Below are 22,673 nucleotides of genomic sequence, written 5' to 3' on the forward strand. Positions count from 1 at the left end.
CACTCTCCTGCCGGGCATTTGCTGCCTTATTATGCCAAAACTTAACCATGGATCACCACAACAAAAACCCCAGAAAGAGAACGTCCTATTATTAGTCAAGGCCGAAAGCAATCAACCCTTAAAACTAAATCTATCCTGCTTTTTCTGAAAACAGGAATAGCTTCAGGCTTCTCATCACAAGTGCTTGCAGTATGGGAAGGAAGCATGTCATACCTGTGCCTAAATATAATCTCGTGAAACTCATTTGTCACGTATCAGCATGCAGTCTCAAGGGAGGGGAAAGGGGAATTTTCATTTTGCCATTGCTACTGAAATAGATTTCATGGGGACAGATTTATAGAGTGCACTGGAAACAATCTGCAATAAACTGTGATTAAAACAAGGTCAGCCTGTACGGAGAGGCTGGATTATTGAAGGCCCTGTAAATTATTTTGATGCTATGCCAGTGATGCAGCTTGCTTGCTTTATTCTTGTCATCTTTTTGTCATTATTCATGTTTACAGGTTTTCATAATTAACTGAGGAGCTTTTGGGAATCTAACACACATTGGATTTTTCTTTATTTCTGTGGAAGGGCGGGTGCTGTCAACAAAGAAAATTAATTTAATATGCAGCACAACAAATTTTCTGCCTGAAAATCTGGAGCAATGTGAACTTTCTCATGACAGGCACTGTAATTGTGTTATGGTTCTATTGTTCAGCTACTTCTGGGGCTGCCAGAAGCTATCCAGTGGAAGCACCGATACTCTATTGGCCCAGAGGAAATGCAAGAATAATTTATCATACAATTGATTCAGTGCTGACAATACCTGCAATTCAGTGAAATTGGCTTATTGGTGTTAAGAATGCATAATTTTCCTTCTACTTAATTTGGCATTTGGGAATATCATACATAGTTACTACATGGCATGGAGAAAAACTCATTAGCATACAATATCATTTTCACATCAGGGTATTTCTTCTTAGGAATCAACCAGGTGTGATCTCTAGAGCAGAGGTACATCAGAAACCTTGATTGTATTCCTTAATAGCATTTCCAAAATCTTTAGTTTTAATGTGACATAAACATTTTAAATGCATGGAAATAATTATAATCACTTAATCATTTAAATATATTTAATTTAATTAAAGTTTAATTACATCTTGATCAAAATTAAATGCTATATAATTTTTGTCATCACTTAGCACATTTCCCATTCATATTTTGGATTGTTCCTCCTGATGTGTGCAAAAAAACAAAATCTTAAACTAATAAACTAATGGACATAAAAGAAAATAGTGTTTAAGAGCACAAATCTATCTTTAACTTGCATTATAGATAAATGGACTGAAAATGAGATGGTATGCACTTATTGTATCTCACAGTATTTTATTGTTTATTTTTCAGCTGCCCCTGACTTGGTTCTAAGATGCAATTTTGTGCACAATTGATTCAGATTTAGAAATTGGGTCTTTGTAATCCCTGATTTAGCTCAGACATGGTTACTTCTCTTGTGTCTTTTATGCTGCTCAAACAAAGGACTTCTGAATTAGAAGCAAATTTTCTGCTTTGCCAAAATTTCAGTGAGTTACAGACAAGGAAAAGTAACAAAACAGCAATAGTAAATCACAGTTTAAATCACACCTTAATCAATTAATAAAATAACTAAATATTCTTTTGGTGCAGAATTTCTAATGCAATAAAAAAATCAAGATGATTGTGTGTGTGTGTATTATAGTCTTGAATACTTCAATAGTATTCAAGACTATTAGAAACTGCTTGGATAAATCCATGAAGTTTTCTTGGCAAAATTTTTCAGATGTGACTTGCCACTGCTTTCTTCCTAGGCCTAAGGAGGACTGATCCAGCCTAAAACAGGTCTGGAACTCAGTTTCCAACCTGATGTCTTTTAACCGCTACACTCAATGGGCTCTTGTTATGTTGTTAGTAATGTGCTGCCTGTTTACTCTTAGTAAAACATTACCAAGCCAGACTATAATTTTAAAGAATGTAGGAAGAAAAATTACCCACTCACATTTAGAAAAGTATCTCTGTCAAGAGACAGAGTTCAATAATTGTGTCAATTATTCTTATCTTTTATAGTTATGCAATTGCAGGAGCATACAAGAGAGATTATGACTTGTGCAAAGTTCACTAATAGTCTACTGGCCAAGGTAGGATTTTGCATTCATAATATCCCTTTTGTAGCATCCAGTTGACAATGCCAGATCATAAACTATTGCAATTTATTCTATGTAGTCTGGCAGACCTCTGGCAAGCCTACGTGGATTCTGTGCAGAACATTTCCATAAATGCAAATGTGACTGACTTGACTCATAAGTGGCCATAAAATGTCTGAGCTAAAGCCAGCTCAGCCAGAGCAAGAGAAAACTGCAAACCAAAACTGAGTGAAGACACACTGACTTTTTGTTTTGATGAACATCTGTTATAATAACCATTAGACTGTTTCAGTTAAAGCCAGTATTAAATACACGGTGATCCAGTAAAATAATATCAGAACAGGATTTTTATTATTGTAGCCCACTAAGATAAGGTGTAGAAGTAGTCCTAACAAGAAAGAGGCTACATCTATACCCAACACAAACAAAGTCATTATATGATTTGACTTGGCACGTTACATGAAACACCTTTCTGAACTCATAATCATAACTTAATCTGAAATATGAACCAAAGTATTATGATCAGTTTAACGAATCCTGATTAAGTTAAACCATTGTTCTGCACAGAAGGTGGATTGATATGTTTTGGGCATAATTTTTTAAACCCTGATTTATTGCATGAGTCACAAGTCTCTGAGTGCAGATACTGTGCTGTGCCAGGAGAGGGTACTGATTTCCCCCCATCCTTGCTGTTATAAGCTCCATGAACTGGATTTCTGTCTTGTTTAAAAAAGTATAGATAGCTGTTTTCTTTGCTGTCTCTATTCAACCTTGAGCAGTAATGAGGACCCTGCCTTTAATGGTATTATTACATTATACAATAACACTACAGTGTTGGCCATATTGGCTGAAGCTGAAGGAACTGGAATACTATATCTGTAAGGGAAAAGTTTTAACGTCCCTAACCTAGAGTTCTGAACACCCAGGGTTTCTTGTGTTGTGTGAGTATGCATAATTAGATACAGGTAGTCCTCATTTATCAACTGTATCCATTCACAGTTACGACAGTAATAAAAAAATAAATTTGCAATTCAGATTTATGACTTTTGCAGGTCTGTAAAGCAAAGGAAAACTGAAATAAGATCATAAGCACAGATGCAGTTTCACTTAGCAACCATTTCACGTAAGACTTAGTTGATGGTTCCAACTGTAGTCACTAAATGAGGACTATCTGTAATGTTAAATTATGATTGAATTCGGGTTTTTTTCTATTGCAGAATATTATTTGGTTAGCTCTAAATGAAGCTCTTTTATTGGCATTTGAACTATTTAATCTCGGCAGTTTATTCTTTGAGAAATCACATAATCCCCTACTTGGTTTTCAAATGCCTTTCTGTTCTATCCAAGATGTGTTCAGAGCTTAATCATATTCCACTTGCAACTTATTTAGATTTTCTCTACGTCGAAACATGTTGCCCTGTTCTTGCATCTGACTAAAGAGAAAATGTGGCAGAAGGAATATTTTTTTCTCTTACTATGAAGTATGAGATTTTCCTCTTTATATTCTAAAACAACATAGCAATGAATCATACTTGTTAAATAAAATAGGAGCTGCATGCCATTTTAAATATTTTCTGCTATCCATCTACCCTAATGCTGCTGCTAGCACATGTTACAGCTTGTGTGGAGCAAATTAATCATTCTTCATAAACAGACGCTGAATTGCAAGAGCAATTACTGCAACATAATTCTTGCCTTTTATTAACATGTAAGGCAGCACATTCAGTTTTGGCACAAAAATTTGCACCAAGTCAAAGCCATAATCAATTAGTGAATCACATGTTGGATTGACTGCATCATGACAGATATAAGAATTGCCAAGCAGGAAGGCCATTTTTAATATTTAAATATTCCCATAGCCTTATCATCTCAGGAAGAGCAAAAAAAAAAGGAAGTAAGGAAAGAAGATAGATGCAATAAAGAAAAAAAAGAGTGAGAAAAGACTACATATTTCCAGAAAAAACAAAGAAAAAACAACAACAGTTGGTAATGTGTTCTATCTACTCCTCAGATTCCAGATAAATGTGTACATTGTTTAACAGAAGGTAAAATGGTTCATATTCATTAAATAATATATAATTCTGAGTTAGTACAAATAATTTCTTCCCATTTTTGTCTTTTTTTTACAATACCTTCTGAGTTTGGAAGTCATTAGAGAATAGCAAAGAGATTGAGCAAAGATGTGCACCCAAACTTTATCGGCCACACCACTGGATTCTGAAATCAGTTGACATCATCTCCATATAGTTCTAAATATATTCTAAACCAAGGGTGAAATCCAGCAGGTTCCGACAGGTTCTGGAGAACCGGTAGCAGAAATTTTGAGCAGTTCAGAGAACTGGCAAATACCACCTCTAGCTGGACCCAGAGTGGGGTGGGAATGGGGATTTTGCAGTATCCTTCCCCTGCCACACCCACCATGCCACGCCCATCAAGCCACACCACGCCCAAGCCACACCCACAGAACCGGTAGTAAAAAAAATTGGATTTCACCACTGTTCTAAACCATTAGAGATAGACACTTGCTTTAAAAGTTAGGAAACACAGGAGAGAAATAGAGAATGGAGGATCTCAGCTGGCCGAATGTGGTCAAAAGCATTCTTTGTATAAATTCAGTATACGTATTCCACATGGTGATATCTCCTTTCTCTTTAGAGGTTGCACACCCAAAGACACAGGCTAATTCAGACATTACATCAAATGGAGGATTGCACTAATATGAGTTTAGGATGAAATTTATACAATGGCACAGTGGTGAAATCCTCTCCGGTTTGCCACCGGTTCGCTGCCTGCACATGCACACGCAGTATGCACCAAACGTGCACTGTGCGCGGAAAAAGGCTTGGGAAGGTGAGTAGAACAGTGGGGGGAATAGCTGTTCTGTGTGATTTAGATTCACTAGAAAGCAGGATTTCCTGCTTTGTAGAGATTTTAAATCGCGCAGCACAGCTGATTGTCGAAATACTGGTTTGGACTAACCAGTAGGTTTTTTTTACTACCAGTTCGCTGAAACAGTAGCTTCTATCACTATTGGTTCACCCAAACCGGTGCGAACCAGTAGGATTTCACCACTGCAATGGCAGTCAATGAACAGTCTTGGCTCACACACATTTTGTTGGATTGTTTTGTTCAGTGCACTCTCTCCATGAATCAACATTATATGTGAAACAGGTCATGGGAACTGAATTGACCTGAATTGAACAAAAAATTGTGGGTAAATGCAACTTTTTGGTTCAGTCATTGCGTTTCTCCTGTGTTTTGCAACAGCTATAGATGTGAAGTAAAAACAGCAACTGCAATTTATTTCTGGCATTGCATTTATCCTAATTTTCCAATATGCTGCAAATGAGAGCTGAAAAAGAAAAAGTTCATTCTGGAGATTTATGTCAGATACTTGGCATCGTTCCTCCATGAGCATCTTTTTCTAAACTGGAGAGGGAGTAGCTATGAGCAAGCTTGCCTCAAACAGAGAGCAATGGGAGGAGCGAGATCCTTATTGTGTTAGTTGTAAACCACAGCAAGGTACTTAGTCCGGTGCACCTTTGCCAAAATAGCATCTGAGCCAGACAGGAAGAATAATGTCTCTTTATTTATGCATAAGTAAAAAGAGATCTCCCACGGATACAAGGTAGAAACCCTTAGAAAAGGGAGAAATCACTTTATATACAGTTCAAACACATTGGGTTTGGCATGTGTTCTTCAACGGGCCAGCATCATTTGAGTCACCAAGCATCTAGTGAACATGCTCAGTAACTATATATGTACCATGTAATAGTTCAAAGCATCCCATAATATTCTCAGCACGATCTTGTTAATGTCTAATTGCATATTCAGGAGGTGTGTTTTCCACATTATAAGGAGTTTTCAGGTTATTAAAGTTTAACTTTCTGAGTAGTTTTTATTTTTGGCCACTTTGAACCAATTCTCATCAGATTCTCGCTACCAGAATCCACATTGTTGCTTCCTTGCTTCAAAAAAACTAGAAACAATCAATTTTCAATAACAAGGACTGTTATTGAAAACAACAAGGAGGTCCCCTTCTCCTACCCCCATCATTTGCAACTAGTTGTTTAACATGCCTCATTGTAAACAGCCCTCCCCAAGGGAGAAAAGTTCATTGTCAACCCAATAGACAAAATGGATTCAGTTCACTCAACCTACCATCTGTGGCCTGAGATGTCCAATTAAAAAACCTATTGGTGGGAGAATTCTAAATTTCTTTGCCACTTACTGAAAATTGTAGCTTTCCCCTCTTTCAGATCACATGGCATATCACAGGCTCTCTTAGCCACAAATGGCATGGTGTTCTTAAAGGAAAGGCTGTGAATTTGCAAAATGTGATCACTGTAAGACTCTGTTTCACCCCCAGTACAAGGACAGCCAAACACGTTAATAAATCAAAATGACAATAAGCAGTTAGAGGGCAATGAATTATTGAGCAGAAAGTAATTTACTAAGCCAGGCACAAACCTAAAAGTGCATAAGCCAATAACTAACCAATGTAGGAACCGATTGCCCAGGGATGCTTTTATTGATTGGCTATAAATTGCCAATCTAGGAAATATTAACTGGGATTGAAATAACACTTTTGGCCTCCATCATTAAAGTAAGAGTAATAATGACACATTCTATACCTAAAAAGTAAGAGAAAAAGTTAATAATTATTTAATGTAACAAGGCAGACTTTTACACCTGTGTGAAACTCAGGAACTCTTATATTTATTAGATTTGGTGCAATTTGAGTATTACAGTTTACCTAAGGTTGCATTTTAATGCCTCTAAGATTTTGTGGAAAGTTTTTTTTAAAAAAAGCAGATAAAATATGATGGGTTTTTTTTCCCCAAATGCCTGCAGGTATTTATCAGAATCTTATGTTTTTCCTTTAAAACCTAGATGGCTTGGAACTAAAATACACAAAGTAGTATATTTTCTGTATTATATATATATTCCATAACTTCAAATACTTTTTCAAGACATCAACGTACATTTATAGAACAAGGCAGTAGTGGATCTTCTTTGTTGTGGTCGGGATTGTTGCTTTAGGACCAATGCTAAACCAATTAGTTTTTTCCAGTATTTTAATTGCAGGATATGAACTATTGTACAGCTGCATGCAAATGTTTAGGCTCCTCTAATCAAGCTGTACGCTTTGATGATTCCCTAAGAAAATAGAAATTTTTCCACCTCCTGCATAGCAAAAATGTTAAACGCAACATCCTTCACCAAACTTGAATGACTATTTATTTATGGCAGTTTTTTACGAATTCAGAATAGGAAAACTTTGAATACAGCAGGTGCAAATATCTCAGGTTACGATTATACTTTCTTTCCAAATATTCCCAATAGCAAAAAATAACAGCTTCCAAGTATTTTCCATAGTCAGCCAAGAGCTTTTCTGTCCTTATCTATGTTATATTTTGCACCCTTTTCCCCGCAGAACTCTTCTAGCTCAGAAATATTCTTAGGTCTCCTTGTATAAGCTGCAATTTAGAATCTTCCCACAGAGTTTGTGTAATATTTTAAGTCTGGGGATTCTAAAGGCCATTCTAAAATCTTTTTATACTACACAAATCACTCTTAACTTATGACCATAATTGGGATCCGAACTTCTATTGCTAAACAAGGTGGTTATTAAGTGACTTGAACCTGATTTTACGACTTTTTTTGGCCATGTTTGTTAAGCAAATCACTGCAGTTAAGTGAACCAGTTAGTCATTAAGTGGATCCAACTTCCCCCGTTGACTTTGCTTGTTCAAAACCAGCTGAGAAGGTCACAATTGGAATCAAATGAACCTGGGATGCTGCAACCATTGTAAATACATGTTGGTTGCGAAGCGCCTGGATATTGATCATGTGACCATGGAGATGCCGCAATGGCTGTAAGTGTGAAGACCAGTCACTGTTTTCAGTGCCATTTTATAACTTTGAACGGACACTAAATAACTGGCTGGAAATAGACAAAATACCTGTACTTCATTATTAATATAGAAACATGTTTCAGACGGTATTGTTAAAATATCCAACCTCTCTCAGCTTTAATTTTTTCACTGATTGAAGGATATTGGCTCTGATAAAGGAGAATATTTGTAGCTCGGGGTTGACATGAGGGGTCCTTGGTGCTCTCTGAGCTTGCTTGTTTCCTTGCAGACTTTTCATTACCCTAACATCATCAGTGCTAGTAAAGAGTGCTGTTCACTGTCAGTTTATATTTTGGTGGGCTTGCCTGTCAGTGTTGGTGGGGGTGGTCTTGGCGGTTCATTGGTTGGACTGTTTCTGGTTGGCTTCTTTAGCAGCTTCTTGATTGGGCCATTGTTTACTTGATTGTTGGTCTGATGTTAACCTTGGAGTTAATCTTTGCTGATCTGGGTGCTGATTGCTGGTGGAGAGATTCTTAGGCCTTTTGCATACTCTATAGATGTTGTTAATGTATATGTGTCTATTGATGGATGATTTGTCAGAGTGCCAGGCTTCTAGATATTAGCTCCTAGGATATGTTTGTTAAGTTGAAAGTCCCAAAGGTACTTTTTCAAGAGCAACTGGACTTTCTTGTTCGTTTGTTTTTTGAAGACATTTCACTTCTCTCATCCAAGAAGCTTCTTCAGCTCTGACTGGATGGTGGAAAATGGAAGGATTTACACTCCTTGCAGACAGCTGGTCATTTGTATTGTTTTAGAGAGTCATTGAGGCCACCTAGAGGTTTACCTATGTCATCAGGGTCACCTGAGTAGTGCAAATGGGTGTGGAGCCTTCTTGAAGAATGAGTTGTACTGCTTCTTGGTAGGCTTCAGGTTGCTATTTTAAGTAGATGGTTAGTCCTTCATGGCACAGTCCTTCATGGCACAGAGACCCATTATTTGCAGGACTACTTTTTCCCATTTTTTCCTGCCCTCCTATGAGATAAGACAGGGTGAACATGCTCTGGAGTTCCTTCTATTAAACAGTATCATCTGACGGAACTCAAGAAGGCATACACCTTCTCTATTGCAGTAATGGAGATCTTGGAAAATATATTCAGCTGCCATGATGTGTCTATACCTAAAAAGATTTGAATTATACAACTAATGGTTTTCCCTATGACATTCCATGAAAATAAAAGTGGGACTTTGAAGAAGTAAGACAAAATGATAAAACACCATTTTTCCGTTGCAACCTTGGAGGTGTCAAAGGTCAGAATTCGCAATTGATAACTTTTCTATCAATGGAGCCGCTACATCAAATGTGGATTCTCATTTTCTTCAGTCATCATGTATGTGAGAAGAAACGAAGAGTTTCTACACTGCAGACACTCATTGGTCCTTTACAGATGAAGGGGATAAGAGCAGGGTAGACCTGTTTGTCTTCCTTGAAGCGCCAAGCAGAAGCCTCTGTCTCTCTCCTGCTTCTCTTCCAGCCATTTTGCACCTTCTGGTGTTTCATTATCCTCAGTTGAGTCTAAGATGACCTTTTCCTAATTCTCAAGTAGCTACTTAAGGGGAAAAAAACCTTTGGGTAAATATGGTATTTCTGGCATACTGTGTTTCCCTGAAAATAAGACCCTGTCTTATATTTTTTTGAACCTTGATATAAGCGCTTAGCCTTATTGCCAGGCGCTCAAAAGCCCGATTGGGCTTATTATCAGGGGATGTCTTATTTTGGGGGAAACAGAGTAGATTGAATGGGATTGAATTGAATGAATGCACAGTTTATGGGACGAGTCTGGAAGTATCTTTCCTTTTGGAAAAAAACATATTGGGTGGAAATCCCCAAAGTGCTTTTCCCCGCAAAGGCAACTGGACTTTGTTTTTTCCTCGAAGATGTTTCGCTTCTCATCCAAAAAGCTTCTTCAGCTCTGACCCAAGAAGCTTCTTGGATGAGAAGTGAAACGTCCCCAGTTGCCTTTTGGGGAGAAAATAAAAGCACTTTTGGGACAACCTGGATGACTGAGAATCTCCATAGATATTGGATTGAAAGACAAATAGCCTAGCACTGAACTGTGGAAGCTTGTTACGGCAGAAGCAGAATTGGATCCAAAGATTTCCTGATTCATCTCATACACCAAGCTAACAGAGACAATGTATAGTTGCAGTTTTTGGTGCCTTATTGTTTGCTTGCAGATGTTTCATTACTTAACTAGGTAACAATATCCTATACTCAATGAACTACCAAAGAGAAAACTAGACCCTCCACCAACACTGGCAGGGCTATATATGACAGATATATTTACTATATATGACAGGGAGCAAACTCCTCACTTACTAGCACTGATGATGTTGCCTAGTCAGTAATGAAACATCTGAAAGCAAACAACTAAGCTCAGAGAGCATCAAGGACACCATAGTTCAAACTGGAGCGGCATTTATCTTCTCCTAATGGAAACACTAAGTAGCTTTGTAATGACTTCTACTGTCCTCTGGCTCAAGAAGGCTACTAGCACCAGTTTTGTCCATGCATTCTCTAAGATCCAAGATAGGAAAGCCATGAACCATCTGAAGATTTCTTTATGCATCTGAGCAGGCATCATTAATTCACAATAGCTTGGTGAACAATTTTGCCTGACATTAATCATGCATCATTAACCTCCGCTTTGTCCTTTTCAAATAACTTTTTATTTTCACCTCTCTCTGTTTCCAAGTTGGTGTTACATACCTTGTTAATGACACCTTTCAGTATCACATGCTGATGAAATCCACCAAATTTGCACCAGGAAATGGCTTGATGCTTTGAATGCACAGTATATCACCAATTTCTGAACATTTATGCAATAGAAATGAAAGATATCATCAAATATAATTCAGCTTGCTAAACAGGTCATTGGCAAACTATGAGGGAAACATGAAAGGAACCTTCCCAAAGATTGCATTACTTCTGGAAATTGGGTGTTCCCTGGGCAACGGTGTTGTCACCAGAAAATCCTTTCAGTCCAGAAGCACCCTCTGGTTAGATTTGTAGGTGCTTCTGAAAAGAATACAGACAGGCAAACTATGAAGAAGTGGAGAGCAAATAAGTGACCCATTTATATCTCAGCCTGTTAAGTTTTTCCCATCTGAAAATAGGAAAGATCAGCAAAGATTTTTGCCCATACTTGTATTGAGCCTGACTCTAAATGACAGACATATTTTGTTAACTCATTTTAAAAGACTTTCTGACAGATGCAAGGTATGTTATCTGTAGAAAGATGTATCTAGAATATTTGAATTATGTAAGATACATTACATTACTCATGGACATTGAGGGAAAATGGTGCTATAAATCATGTTAAAAATCAATACATGTTTGTCTTTTGTCTTTTTTTAAACAAAACCAGTCTCTGGAGCAGCCTTTCTTTATGGCTTCCATGCTGGCTATAACCAACTGGAGGTACTAAGTTGAGGATGATGCAATGAATTCTCCTTATAGTTCACTTATAATGGCTACAGAAAATAAATAGTTTATAAAAATTGTAAAACATTCCAATAGGACAAATATGGCTCCACATGAAAAATAGATAATCACTGAGTTTTCTTAATAACTACAGGTCAGGAAAAACAGAGTCATACCAAGATGTCAAGTGTTTTTATAAATATCAAAGACAGAATGATGATATAGTCAGTTTGCAAAAAATAACTTAAGAAATGTGGATGAATCAGAAGGAGGAAAAAGGCAGAATAGAAATAAGGAAAATAAGGGTAGCTAAAAAGAGTGAAATCAGAGGAATACAAGAAATTATGCAATTTACCAACTCCTACAAACAACAGTGGTACTTGAGACACACCAGTCACCAATTCCCTGCTATTAAAAATAACTATGATGTGGCAAGATGGAATGGCAACATATGCCTGAGTTACAGTCAGAGAAGTCACTTTGAACTGAGATATAGTTAAATTAATTAATTATTTTGACTCTCTGAAGCTAGACAAATTGCATTGAAGGGTCTGAAGGAAATTGCTGATGGCCTGGCTGAAACTCTTATTATTTTTGAGAAATTCTAAAGTCCCAGATGGTTTGGGGAAGATAAATGTCCCTGCATTCAGACTAGAGAAAAAGAAGGATTATAGAGAGCTTGAAAACAGTGCATTAATGATCAATAATCAGTATAGATTTGTTAAAAAATTGCCATTCTTTAAATGGGCAATTTCCTTGGTAGAAGTGCTATGGAGGAAATATATCTTCAGCAAAAGTATTAGACCAAAAAGTGATTAGCAAACTGACAGCCTGATTTGCAAACTAGTTAACTATGAGCCAGATACCCTGACAACTGAATGGAAACCCTGCTGGCTTGAAAAGTTGCAAAGACTGTTCTACTCTTTGAACTTTCAACATGTAAAGTGTGGCTCTTCTACTGATCAGAACATTTTTCAACGTATGTGTCGTATCAATTTATAGTAATAGGGAATATAGGAGCAACTTTGTAAAATGAAATTGAAAATGAGAACAAAAGCTGAAAAAACATGTTCAGAGTGCTTATGAACAGTTCTTCAAACTAGAGTTAGGTTTACAATGGGAGCCACAAACATCTTGGTCCATCATTCCTCCAAATTTATGGACGGCTTGAATGAGAAAGTGAAGAGAATGTGAAGCTGCCCAGAGTCCCTAGGGAGTTGGGCGACATAGAAATGCGACTAATAAAATAAAATAAATAAATAAAGAGAATGTTTATCAAACTGCAGCTGATATGATACTGAGAGAATAAATAATACAATATCTTAGAAGACAGAAATAAAATTTGAACTTGACAGCTGAGGCAGAGCTGAGAATAATAGAACAAAGATTAACTGACGCAATTGAGAAATAATTCATGGAAATGCAGATCAAATGAAAAAAAAAAGAGAACAAGTCATATCTAGTTTGGTTGCACCACTTATAAAAAAGATCTTAGAATAATAGTTGACCATAACCTGTATATTAGTCAACCATGTGATGTAACTGCAAAATACAACCACAACCAAAAAAACTCCACTAACAACCATTTAAGCCTACATCAATGAAAGTATGATTTCCAAATCATGGAAAACAATAGTTCAAATTACCTTTGTTGTTCAGAAACAACCTCAGGTTTCCAGCTCGGAATAGCATACTTTAAGACCGTTTCAAACAAATTGGAATAAGTATATCTTGGCCCACTCACCAACCTTCTCAGCATCTTCTTTTCCATGCTTCCCATAACTGCTACCTATCAGTGCCTCCAATGAATTCAAGGGCAGCATATCTGACTGGCCTGCTTACTGCCTGGTTGACTAAGCCTTGTTTGAATGCAAAGTTAGCAACAACTAAAGGGAGATGGTTTGCTTCCAGATTTGGAAACTTCAGTCTTTACAGTAGTAATCAGGTGCAACCTTATTTATCTTTTTGAAAACAGCCAAGGTTGGCTTTGGACTATCTCAAGGAGCATCTTCACTATTTAAACTTTATTCACTAATCAAAACCTTAAGATTTTCATCTTGTGGTATGGCAAGATTGGTGGCTATTAGAGGAAGGATCTTTTCAGGGGTTGTGTTCCATCTGTGGAATTGTCTCTCAAGAGGCTTACAGTGCCAGGTGAAATAGCAATAGCACTTAGACTTACATACACTTCATAGTGCTTTACAGACCTCTCTAAGTGGTTTACAGAGTCAGCATATTGCCCCTGACAACCTGGGTCCTCATTTTACCAACCTGGGAAGGATAGAAGGCAGAGTCAACCTGGAGCAGGTCAGGATCAAATTTCTGGCAGTCGGCAGAATTAACTTGCAATATTGCATTCTAACCACTGCTCCACCACAGCTCTACAGTGCCAGGTGAAATATTATATTTTCCCAAGTCTTTAAAAACTATTTTGATGTTTTACATTTTTGACATTTTATAGTTACTTTATTGTATATTATTGTCTATTGTGACTGTAGGCCATATTCATTGCCCTTTTTGCTGCTTCTGATTTTTATTGTGTGTTTTTGTTTCTCTGTTGGCTTTTTCTTTTGTTTCATATTGTTTCACCTCTTCATATTTAATTAGTCATACAGAGCTCATGGGTTGCTGTTACATCTCAGCTGGTTTCAATAATGTAGACTTGCCCTGCTAATGACTTGAAGGTGTTGTTCAATTCAGGTTTAGAAGACATAGAAGGTTCATGATTTGTCATTTTGGATCAAATGAACTATAACTGAAAAAGGAACAGAAATCAAAGATGCAAAGGGTTGAACAGCCACGTGTTAATTTCTATAGCATTAAATCATGTTTTAATGTTTTTTTGTGACGCAGTCCATTGGGAAGAGCTCAAAAGTTAATAATTTGCATGAAAAATCAGTTCAGTCCATGATGACTTCAGGCTACATATCTGAAACGCTAAACAGAATTACCCAGATGGATCAAATGCCATCTATAAAGCAAGTTTCATCATATGATTTAAACAAAAATTGCAAACTCACAAACTAAAACAAATATAATAGCAGGATTATGATCTAGTTTGCACATTACCAAACAAAGATGCTTTACAAGCAAATAACACTTTTATTCAACTAAGCTATTTTAATTTAATTTAATTTAATTAATTCAATTTATATGCCGCCCCTCTCCAAAGACTCAGGGCGAATAAAAAAATACAAAATAGAACCCAGCAGATCTGTATCCAATTACAGCTCCGTTATTCCAAACATGAATTAAAACAATTAAAATACCTATTTTAAGTGAGAATGATGACTAGAAAAAGAATGCAAGCATAAAAAATGGCTACAAGAAAAAGCATGTATTTTCTGTATGCATCTTATGCCCATGTCTTTGAAATCACTGGTATTTGTTTGTGGAAGTAATTAATGAAGTTGTTTCCTAAATGTGGGTACAATTATGTGGCTATATATATCCAGTGAAATTAAACACATCCCTTTTGGAATGTTTCACAGATTCAAGTCTCATTTGGGTTATCAACTTGATAACTAGTTGTCAAGTTGAAACAGAACAGTGTTAAATATAATCCAGATCTGGCCTAGATTTTTGTCTTTAAAAAAATAACAATAAAAGTAGTTTACTTGTACAGCTTCAAAACTTACAATGTAAGCACCAAGAAACCAGAACAAAAGCTAGTTAAACTGAAATGATCTATTTTTTTATCAGTATAATTAAACACATTTTGCTTTGTGCTTTCAGATTTTCTCCTTCCAAAGATATAAAGGAGGCATTAATAAGGAAATATTCTATGAAACTTGACCCTAGAAAGATGTATTTATGCCTAGCATGAAATCATTCTTTGTCTTGCTTCAGTCTACAGAAATAGATATATCAGTGTAATTTCGTACAGAAAATTATGACAAGCTTTCTTGTGCATTTGATCAAATTCTATGGCAACATTTCTGGAGTTATAGCACTTAATAAAGGAGCCTCTATAGAGCCAAAATATTCATATGTAATATTCGCCTGCCTCAAGCTCTATTAAACTTAAGCACCTCACCTATTCAGACCCTACACTCCAATAGCCTTCTTCCATTACACAAACCTCCTGGCACAGGTAGTCCATCATCCAGAATCTTCTTCTGGCACTACATACTTGATGGAGAATGAGTGTAACAATGAAACAGATTGTACAGTTTTCCTGGCTGGTTGCCTTTTGTTTCACTCATCTTAAAAACTACATTTTTATGTTGGATTTCCACAGTTGTTAGCTCCTTATAATACTTGTGATTTAATAGATTTTATTCTGAAATATTACAAACTGCTCTGGGATTGTTTGCAAAGAGATATAGTGTGCACAGATTTGTTGAAGTAACCTTAATTGGAATTCCTGCACTGAAAAGGGGATTAAATCCAGATCTGGCTGCTTTCAACTCTATAATTTACCAAAATATTTTTCAGTAATAATACTTTTCAGTTCTTATATTTCCCCCATAATTGTAGTCCATTTTCTAAATTCTTGGTTATAGACATTCTACCTTAGTGTTTCTCAACCTTGGCAACTTCAATCTTTGCTGGTTGAGGAATTATGGGAGTTGAAGTCCATGCATCTTGAAGTTGGCAAAGTTGAAAACATTGCTCTACATAGAAAAGTACTGTGAAAATGCCCTCAAAATATTTCAAAACCTTTAAAAGTAATATAACAGGAGGAGTTTCACTGGCAGGATGTTTGCTCTCACTAACCAATTCTCTACAGTTTGTCATAATCAATCAAGAAGAGAAGAAGAGACAAGAAGAGATAGCTTTCCATCACTGATTGTTTTTAGTCATGTGCTCTGAATTCCAGATCAGAAGGCTAGTTTATGTTATAGGAAATGAATAGTAAAAACAGGAACCAGTGAGTTAGGATTTATGCAAACATGGAGTTCTACTTACAATGTTTTTTTAACATTGACCCTGATAAGTTTCCACAGATGAGTACATGGAAGATCTTCCATTACCTCTTAAGGGGAAAACGACATGCTCTGGCAATCAGAATATTCAGAGTTGCTTGTGTACACCATATAATTCCTCTAAAAGTACAGAATACTGCTGAAATTTGGCTAAGTCTTATAGATACTGATATTTTGAAGATGCCATAAAATGATAGAAGAGAAATCTAAATTTGGAGCAAAATACTGCAGCTTCTGCTTTCTTCAGCTTTGCTTTCTTAGATGAAAACAGTAACAGTCCTCTAGTGAGGCATTACTTTGATGCAGTTGTGGGACTTGCATGTTTTGAGAGCTTTGCCAGAAATTCAACCATACTGGACAAATCTCATCAGAGGAGCCAGATGAAGAGTATCTTTCTCATAAACAATATTGTGAGATGTAATTTGTAGAAACCTACACAAGATCAGCCATTGCCCAGATCAACAAGGACTGTACTAGGCATTGGAGTTCCTGGACATCTAGTGACAAGTGGATACAGGATTCAGGACTGTTAGCTGAGCAACCAAGACCAACAGCTACAGGACTACTGGAAAAAAAATTGTTTACTTTGCAAAAATGAAAAGTCTGAAAGCAAAGAAATAATGATTTGGTATTACAAACCAAGTCTAGTGAGAAGAAGATACCTGAAAAAATGCATCAGTTCCATTCTTCTAGAAAGAAGAATATCCAGAATTAGAAATAGCAGAACATAGCACAGGAGAACATCTGGCAAAACCTAACTGATAATGAAAAATTCAGCAAAAAGGGCAGCATCAGGCAATCATAGGCTAATTAGCTGTTTACTAACAACTTGCTAACTGGTGTGGTAACTGATGCAGTCCAACAGCATATAGTTGAAAATAAACTGTTTTCATCTGAGCAGAAAAGGAAATCACCCAAATAGTAGAGAGACAACCAACCAACTGCTAATTGACAAGATGATTCACTGGATAATCAAGTATCTAGAAATAACAGGAATCAGTAGAAACATCAAAAAATGCACAAACATCAATGGCACTATGGAAGACACAATTGCTGGTCAATGGTGATAGACTGAGAGAGTTTAAAATCAAGAGATAAATCTTTCAAGAAGACTCACTATCACCACTAATGTTTGCCATTGCATTGATTCATCTATCAACAATACTGAACAAGACAGGCCATGACTAACAAACATCCAAAATGTCTATCCAGCTGTCCCACCTCTTTTACACGGATGATTGGAAGCCATATGAAAAAGCATGTTCTGAATTGGAATTACTGCAAAACACTGTCCAAATACTGTATACAGCCAAAATATTTAAAAGCCGTTTTGATTGGAGAAATGTGCCACCATTACCACCAACAGGGGGAAAACAGTAAAAACTAAAGGAATCAAGATGCTTACAAAAACAACATCAAGAGTCATTTAATCCAGTCATTTAAATACAGCTAGAATAGTGGACTGGATTCAACTAGAACTAGAAGCCCTAGTCAGAAAAAGGGCAGAAAAATAATGACAATGAATCATGTCCTTCATTTATGTAGCAACGTTGACAGACTGTATGGGGCATAGGTGGGCATGGAATTTTGCAAGTACATTAAACAATTGAAGAGGAAAAAAAGGACATCAGAAGACTATCTGAAAGACAGTGAAGAAGATGCACTGAAGCTAGTACACTGTGAAGGCTTACTGAATAGCAAGGAGATCAAACTGCCCTATACGAAAGACCAAATTAAGAATGGAAAAGAGACATGGCAAGGCAAAGTATTACATGGCCAGAATATTAAAAAAGAAAGAAAGAAAGCTACCAGGCAAAACAGGTAACAATAAGATCTGGTAATAGTTAAGAGCAGGAAAGTTGAAGAGACGGGAGATTAAATCTGGCTGCACAAAACCAAGCCTTAAGAACAAATGCATACAAAGCCAGAATTGAGAAGACAACAAAAGAGAGCAAGTATAGCCTTTGCAAAGAAGCTGAAGAAACAGTGGATCACTGCAAAAAGATTGCACAGACTGATTACAAGCCACAGCATGACAAAGTAGCAACCATAGTGCATTGGAAGATTTGCGAGATACCATTTGCCTGCAAGCAACAATTGGTGGGAACACAAAATAAACAAATAATAGAAAATTAAGAAATTGAAGTGTTTTGGGAAATTAGAATTCAAACAGAAAAGCATCTGCCACATAATGCTTCAGATTTAATAATTGTAGATAAGAAAGATCAAAAAATCATTGCAATACCTGGAAACAGGAGAATAGAAGAAAAAAGAACGGGATAAAAAAATCACAAAATATAAAGACCTGCAAATATGAGTAGAATAACTGTAGCAAAAGAAAGCAAGGACAGTGCCAATAGTAATAGGTGCCTTGAGTGCAATCCTAAAATATCTGCAACACTATTTGAGCACCATCAGTCAATTGCAAAAGGCAGCTGTACTTGGAACAGCTTACATCCTGTGATGATACCTTTAATATTATTAAGTAACAATATCTGCCTATTCCAGGTCCTTGGTAAGAGCTCAATAAGTGGATTAAAAATGTCAGTTCCAATCTAAACATCTGGTGGCTATGCAACCAACAACAACAATAGTAAACATATCAGCCTTTCAAGTAGAAATCAGAGTCATGTAGACCAATACTATTTTTACTGTTAAGTTCAAAATCTTGCAAGTTTGAATGCATCTCCCTGCTCCCTTCCATTTTTCTCTGTCTGAAGCAGAATCTCAGATGTTTCTATGTTACTTTCCTGCCCTAGACTTATGTTTCTTTTATCTGACCATTTCTTTGGCAGTGGCTCTTCCTCCAGTCCCTCAAGGCTACTCCGTTTTCCCTCTATCCAACCATACCCCTCTAATACTAGTTTTAAATATCATTTGAAGCTTTTCAAAACATGAATATATGTATGAATGTAATAAAAAGTGCTATTACTAACCTACTTTGTGAAGTCACTATGTCACCATCATTTGGGTATCAATCCAAAAACTAGAGGAAAAAATGAATTGCCACTTTATAAGAAACAGATGCAGCTAAATCCAGAGGCTAATCTATGTAATGGCTCTATCCACAAGCAGCCACTAGAATATTGTTGAAAATATTATCACACAACAACAAATAAACTAACTGAGATAACCTTTAAATGTGACCCTTTGGATTAAATGGATATGAGCCAGTGGTGAAGTCCAAATTTTTTTTACCACCGGTTCTGTGGGCGTGGCTTGGTGGGCATGGCTTGGTGGGTGTGGTAGGGGAAGGATACTGCAAAATCGCCATTCCCACCCCACTCCAGGGTAAGGATACAGCAAAATCTACATTCCCACCCCACTCCAGGGGAAGGATACTGCAAAATCCCCATTCCATCCCCATTCCTGGGGGAAGGATATTGAAAAATCTCCATTCCTACCCCACTCTGGGGCCAGCCAGAGGTGGCATTTGCCGGTTCTCTGAACTACTCAAAATTTTTGCTACTGGTTCTCCAAACTACTCAAAATTTCCGCTATTGGTTCTCCATAACCTGTCAGAACCTGCTGGATTTCACTCCTGATATCAGCATTGCAGAATAATTTCTGTATGGTTTGGACTCCATAGGAACTGAGGTTTGCCAGGAGTGATAGAGAGATTTTAATTTGCTAATCAGTTAACTAGCTATTTGGTGTGTTTGCTACTAAACTACAACAGGCAAGACTGCCATGTGAGAGCAGAAGAAGGACTTATCGTTATCAATGAATTTTCTGAAATTTATTAAAATAATGTAGGGAATAAAATGGACATTTTTAACTCACCAATTCTCCCCCAGTGCTCCTTTTTTTACTGTATAATCCTACAGCCCATATATTCCCTGCTGATGATTGTGAAAAATATCAGCAGTGACCCTATGATATAGAAAAATCAGTAGACAGTAAACACATAATACAAGATGTCCATGTCTTACCATTTTATTAAAAAGCACGATCTGGATAAAATAGTATAGTAATGTTACATGCAGTTACAACAAGGCTCTCTATGAAGCTGCCCCTTTGGGTGTCACCACAGGAAGCTTTTTTTGTTTTAGAAAAGAAATGGTGGCAAAGCCAGACTGGCTGACATATGGGAAAATTTTATCTTTTAATTCTGGTGACCCAATATTAAAGCAGAGGGAAGAACTTGAATCAGAAGGTTACGTTTGCCATTGGTTTACTTATCAGCAACTGAAAGAAAGGTTTAAACTGGATAACAATTGTTATGGATTTGACTTTGTTAAAAATGAATAGGAAATTTTATTGAGTGGCAACGATGAACGTATTATTGCTAAGATCTATAAAATGTTATTGAAATTGAATTTGGAAAATGAACGTTGTATGATTCAGTGGGCAAGGAATTTTGGATATAATGTGATGCTTGAACAATGGGAAAATATGTGGATGAAGGGTTTAAAATTTACATTAAATTATGATCTAAAAGAAAATTTCTATAAAATGATGTATTGTTGATATTTAACACCAGATAATTTGTTTAAGATGTATAAAGGTATGTCAAATGAATGTTAAATGAAGTGTAAAAGCAAAGAAGGGACTTTTTAATCATCTATGGTGGACATGTGATAAAGCAAAAAAAATTTGGAGTATGATTCATATTTCAATACAGAAAATTTTGAAAATGGAGATAAAAATGAAACCAGAATTTTTCTTTTTGGGCCTAATGGAAAAAGAACTGGAGAAAAAAAATGGAAGTTTGTTACTATATATGTTGACAGCAGCAAGACTATTGTACACATAAAAATAGAAGGACACTTTGATTCCTACCATGGACGAATAGTTGCAGAAGTTGATGGAGTTGGCTGAAATGGCAAAACTGACTACATTGATTAAAGAAATGAACATAAGTATTTTTGCTTCCACATGGAAACCGCTTTTGAACTTTGTGCTCGATGTGGAAAAGAATGAAACTCTGACTTTGGGTTTTACAGATTAGACTGATAGATCTTTATAGAAATGGCTTGTTTATACCCTGTTTCCCCTAAAATAAGACATCCCCAGATAATAAGCCCAATCAGGCTTTTGAGCGCATGCACTAAAATAAGCCCCCCCCCAAAATAAGCTCTCCCCGAAAATATTTAAACGCATGCGCAGCCGGTCCCCATTTCCTCTGGTTTCCTCCATGCACCCCAAAATAATAAGACCTGCCCAAAAATAAGGCCAAGTGCTTATTTCAGGATTCAGAAAAATATAAGACAGGGTCTTATTTTCGGGGAAATATGGTACTATTATGGAAAAGCAAAAAGTTGTGATTTGATGTTAATGCCTTATTTTACTGTAACAGAGAGAGTTGGAAGTCAATGCTTTTTTCTTTTTTCTTTTTCTCTATCTTTCCTCACTTCTCTCCCCCCTCCTCCCTCACTGCTCTTCTATTTACTTTTGTATTTTATAATATTCTATAACTCAATAAAAAAATGCTTACACAAGGTACATGCAGTTACATCTTTGCCCATATGCTGAATACCAGAAGTAAAAAAACAAACAAACCCTCAGAGATAACATTTTCAATAACGTCAGCAGGAATGACATTTAAATTTCCTAGGTCAGTGAACCACATTTGAGAGTCAAGCAGAACAAAGAAATGGAATGCTTAATCAGAATATTTTAGCAAATAACAATTTGCTAAGAATTCCTTAATTCAAAATAGCCAGCAAAAAAATAAAAAAAAACCCTACCATGCAGCATACAACAAGGAAATAAACCATGCTGCAGACTACATAATCAGTCAACAAAAGGTGATCTAGAAAGAAATGTGTGACAAATTGTCAGCCTTGTGAGATGGTCCAGATAAGAAGCACACCCAGAAGTACAGGCTTTAACTTTATTGTAAGGTTACATTAACAGAACTTTGTACATCTGAAGTCCAAGAAACACACAAGCCAAGAAATTAGGGAGGGTCCCTTCTGAGACATTTGCAATGCCCCCATCTTTTCTGTGGACTCATCTGCCTCTTATCTGACAGTTGTCTGGATCTTCAGCTCCTGTTCCTGCCTCCCAAGGTCATTTCTATTTACCATTACAGAAATGCTGTTAGATCTTTTTTTAAATAGGGATTTAAAATTCTGCTGTAAGGGACCTCATTTTAAGAGACTTCACAATTTGTGCATGGAATCTTTGGATATTGGCATATCAACTTTCCCTTGGCCAATTTGCATGAGAATGTGTGACTAAATATATTCAATAAAGCTTTTGTAGGCTAACAGAGATCCTATGGGTATACCTTGGGCATTTC

At 36.6% G+C, this 22,673-nt stretch overlaps 1 protein-coding gene and 1 long non-coding RNA gene across 3 annotated transcripts in view; one reads left to right on the plus strand and one right to left on the minus strand.

The window, feature by feature from the left end:
* RIMS4 (regulating synaptic membrane exocytosis 4) overlaps positions 1-22,673 on the minus strand; it is a 99,298-nt gene that overhangs the window by 49,280 nt on the left and 27,345 nt on the right. The window lies entirely within an intron of this gene.
* Positions 1-22,673, plus strand: part of LOC148114523 (uncharacterized) — a 48,327-nt gene that overhangs the window by 1,457 nt on the left and 24,197 nt on the right. Inside the window, exon 2 of the long non-coding RNA XR_015732988.1 lies at positions 2,083-2,153. This is a non-coding gene — a long non-coding RNA (uncharacterized LOC148114523). The remainder of the gene's footprint in view (positions 1-2,082; positions 2,154-22,673) is intronic.

The sequence above is a fragment of the Pantherophis guttatus genome, chromosome 3 (genome assembly GCF_059756535.1).
Source record: "Pantherophis guttatus breed Tessera chromosome 3, ASM5975653v1, whole genome shotgun sequence".
In the NCBI taxonomy this organism is placed as follows: Eukaryota; Metazoa; Chordata; class Lepidosauria; order Squamata; family Colubridae; genus Pantherophis; species Pantherophis guttatus.